Raw genomic sequence first — 4,689 nt, 5'->3', positions numbered from 1 at the left:
AGCCCCGAGCGGCGAGTCCCCACCCAGCTTTGTCTGCGCTCATCCCGCTGCCTACAGGAAGCGGCTCAGCCCCGACTTCCTCCTCCTCCTCCTCCTCCTCCTCTTCTCCTGCTGCTGCTCTCCTCTCCTCTGCGCTCCCCCGGCGTTTGCGGATCGCTTTTGCCCAGACCCCGCTGCCCCCTCCCCTGCCCCGCGCCCTGCGCGGGTCCCTCTCCCTGGCTCTGCCCATCCCCTGTCCCTGTCCCTGTCCCTGTCCCTGTCCCTTGTATGGCCGCTTGTCCACCCCATCGCGCCCCGACCCTGCACCCCACACACGCTCCGTGCCGGCCCCACACCCATCTGCGCCCACAGTTCCTACACCCGCCCCCTCGCACCCCATATCCTGAACCCCCCCTGCACCCACAACACCCCTAAACCCCCCACACCCATCCCTGCACCCACAGCCCCCCTAAACCTATCCCTGCCCTCTCTCACCCCCTGCACTGCTCCGAACACCCCATGCCTGGATCCTTCCATGTCCCTGCAGCCCCCCAAAATCCTGGATCCCTCACCAACAGCCCCCATCCCCCGGCACACCCAAACCCCTCCCTGTCCCTCACACCCTTCCCAACTCCAAAGTTCCCATGTAGGGCACGGCTCAGGGGATCACTCAGTATTTTACACATTTTCTTTTCAGTCAGTATCAGCCCACGTGCCCAGTTTGGGGGATTTCAGGTAGAAGATTTTGGAGGCATGAGGGTTTTTATAAGGTGGCTTTTCCCTTTCCTCCATTTGCCCAGCCCAGCTGTGTCCTCATGGAAATCCTTCCCTGGGAGGGTGTGAGGCCCTGGCACAGGGTGCCCAGAGAAACTGGGGCTGCCCCAAATCCCTGGAATTGTTCCAGGCCAGGTTGGACAGGGCTTGGAGCACCCTGGGATCATGGAAGGTGTCCCTGCCATGGCAGGGGGTGGAATGGGATTGGATTTAAAGTCCCTTCCAACCCAAACCACTCTGGAATTCCATGATTTTATGAAAGGAAGTACCTGTGTCCCCCAGGCAGGGCTGGGGCAGGGGGTACAGCAGAGCTGGGGAGGAGCACAACCCCCAAAACATCCCAAAACAGCCCCAAACATCCCAAACCAACCCCAAACCAGCCCCAAACAGCCTCAAAACAGCCGCAAATAGCCCCAAACAGCTCCAAAACATCCCCAAACCAGCCCCAAAACAGCCTCAAAACAGCCCCAAACAGCCCAAAAACGTCCCAAACCAGCCCCAAACAGCCCGAAAACGTCCCAAACCAGCCCCAAAACAGCCCGAACCAGCTCTAAAACATTCCAAAACATCCCAAACCAGCCCCAAAACAGCCCCAAACAGCCCCAAACCAGCCCAAACCAGCCCCAAAACATCCCAAACCAGCCCCAAACCAGCCCAAACCAGCCCAAACCAGCCCCAAAACATCCCAAACCAGCCCCAAAACATCCCAAACCAGCCCCAACCAGCCCGAACCAGCCCCAAAACATCCCAAACCAGCCCCAAACCAGCCCCAAACAGCCCCAAAACAGCCCGAAACCAGCCCCAACCAGCCCCAAAACATCCCAAACCATCCCAAACCAGCCCCAAAACATCCCAAACCAGCCCCAAAACAGCCCGAAACCAGCCCCAACCAGCCCCAAAACATCCCAAACCAGCCCAAACCAGCCCCAAACCAGCCCCAACCAGCCCCAACCAGCCCCAAAACATCCCAAACCAGCCCCAAAACATCCCAAACCAGCCCAAACCAGCCCCAAACCAGCCCCAACCAGCCCCAAACCAGCCCCAACCAGCCCCAAAACATCCCAAACCAGCCCCAAAACATCCTAAACCAGCTCCAAAACATCCCAAACCAGCCCAAACCAGCCCCAAACCAGCCCCAACCAGCCCCAAACCAGCCCCAACCAGCCCCAAAACATCCCAAACCAGCCCTAAAACATCCCAAACCAGCCCCAAAACATCCTAAACCAGCCCCAACCAGCCCCAACCAGCCCCAAAACATCCCAAACCAGCTCCAACCAGCCCCAAAACATCCCAAACCAGCCCCAAAACATCCCAAACCAGCCCCAAAACATCCCAAACCAGCCCCAACCAGCGCCAGAACATCCCAAAACATCCCAAAACATCCCAAACCAGCCCCAACCAGCGCCAGAACATCCCAAACCAGCCCCAAAACATCCCAAACCAGCCCGAACCAGCCCCAAAACATCCCAAACCAGCCCGAACCAGCCCCAAAACATCCCAAACCAGCCCTAATCAGCCCCAAAACATCCCAAACCAGCCCCAACCAGCCCCAAAACATCCCAAACTAGCCCCAAAACATCCCAAACCAGCCTGAACCAGCCCCAAAACATCCCAAACCAGCCCCAACCAGCCCCAAAACATCCCAAACCAGCCCCAAAACATCCCAAACCAGCCCCAAAACATCCCAAACCAGCCCCAAACCAGCCCCAAAACATCCCAAACCAGCCCCAAACAGCCCCAAAACATCCCAAACCAGCCCCAAAACATCCCAAACCAGCCCGAACCAGCCCCAAAACATCCCAAACCAGCCCCAACCAGCCTCAAAACATCCCAAACCAGCCCCAACCAGCCCCAAAACATCCTAAACCAGCCCCAACCAGCCCCAAAACATCCCAAACCAGCCCTAATCAGCCCCAAAACATCCCAAACCAGCCCCAACCAGCCCCAAAACATCCCAAACCAGCCTGAACCAGCCCCAAAACATCCCAAACCAGCCCCAACCAGCCCCAAAACATCCCAAACCAGCCCCAACCAGCCCCAAAACATCCCAAACCAGCCCCAAAACATCCCAAACCAGCCCGAACCAGCCCCAAAACATCCCAAACCAGCCCCAAACCAGCCCGAACCAGCCGTGCCAGCAGCCACAGCGGCAGCAGCAGCTCCCACCTTTTGGGAGCATCCCCAAAGGGTGGCAGCGGGAGCCCCCCGGGGCCGCTCTGGGGACACGGGGACACTGCGGGAGCCCCCCGGGGCCGCTCTGGGGACACGGGGACACTGCGGGAGCCCCCCGGGGCCGCTCTGGGGACACTGCGGGAGCCCCACGGGGCCGCTCTGGGGACACGGGGACACTGCGGGAGCCCCCCGGGGCCGCTCTGGGGACACGGGGACACTGCGGGAGCCCCCCGGGGCCGCTCTGGGGACACGGGGACACTGCGGGAGCCCCCCGGGGCCGCTCTGGGGACACGGGGACACTGCGGGAGCCCCCCGGGGCCGCTCTGGGGACACGGGGACACTGCGGGAGCCCCCCGGGGCCGCTCTGGGGACACGGGGACACTGTGCCACCCCTCCCCGGGCCGGGCTCCGCAGAGCCGCGCCGGCTGCCACCGCCCGGGCTTCCCCTGCCGTTTCCACAGCAACCCCCGCTGACTGATTTCCTTCGATGACTGATTTCCTCCGCTGCCCTGCTCAAGGGGCGCGGGAGCTCAGCCCTGGCACATCGCCCCGACATCCCCAAAATCCAGCCAGAGCTGTCCCTGCAGCCCTGGCACCCACCTGGAGCCCCCCGGCACCCCTCCACGGTGACCCCACACAGCACAGGGGACCCGCGGGGCTGCATGAATTAAAAGCGTCGCCTCCAGTGATCATTTCAGGGTGCCAGAAATTCCCTAAAAAGCCACCGGCACGCGGGGGATTTTCTGCAGTTGTCACCAGCTGGTCACTGGTGCCTCACTGGGGCGATGCTGATGGGCACATCCAGCCGCGCTTGTTTTGGGAGGGTTGATTAAAAAAAAAAAAAAAGAAAAAAAAAAAGAGGATGCAGTGCCAGGCACCCACTCGGGCACAGCCATCCCTGCTGAACAGCAGGAGAAAACAGGGAGGGGGGGGGGGAATTAATTAGTAAATTAAGGATACCACTGCAACATTTCCCTTTTTTGCTCCAAAAAACCGGCATTTGCCCGTGGCCACCCTACAAATCCCAAATCTCCGACTGCTCCAGCCAGCCCGGAATAGTGATGGAGCTGCAAAATTTGGAAGTGGAGAAGAGATGGCCCCAGGGCAGGTTTTCTGTCAGCGTTTAAATCCATGGAATGGCAGCACAGAGCTGCAGGAGGGCTGGCAGCAGCAGGGAGCATCCCAGGGAAAAGGCCAGCGTGGGCCGGGATGGGAACTCGAGGACCTTTCCCTCCCCTGGGGACCTCCCCCGTGCTGAGATGAAGCAGGAATGGAGGTCAAGGCATCAAAGGGAGGGGGATTTATTAAATTCATTCCCATTTAGCCTTTTCTAAGCGCAGCCCACGGGGAGGGGAGAGCTCCCTCCCCTCCTCACCCCCGCCAGACGGGGCTGGCCGGTGCAACAAACCCTTCCCCATCTGGTTTGAGGAAAATTCCGGGGTTTTATAGGCCAGGCATGAAATCTGGAGGCTATACTTAGCAGCAGACAATGCAGTCCCCCTCCCAGAAGTGGCTCATTCCCTCGTGCTCCTCCCTCCTGCCCCGAAAATGTCGGATTTTAGCAGAAATCAGCAATTAGGGCCCCGGACCTGCCGATGGTCAGCCAGGGCCAAGGGATATTTTTAGAGGACAAAGGGAATTTGCTGGGAACATACAATTATTTCTGGAGCCTGTGGAAAAGGCACTGGATGCTCCTGGCACTGTGGGTGCTGAAGGTGCCAGGGGAGGGGGGCAGCGAGGGCCCTCCAGAGGGGCACAGCCCCA

Source organism: Anomalospiza imberbis, chromosome 6 (genome assembly GCF_031753505.1).
Source record: "Anomalospiza imberbis isolate Cuckoo-Finch-1a 21T00152 chromosome 6, ASM3175350v1, whole genome shotgun sequence".
NCBI lineage: Eukaryota > Metazoa > Chordata > Aves > Passeriformes > Viduidae > Anomalospiza > Anomalospiza imberbis.
The sequence above is the reverse complement of the archived record's forward strand: the minus strand, read 5'-3'. Positions refer to the sequence as shown.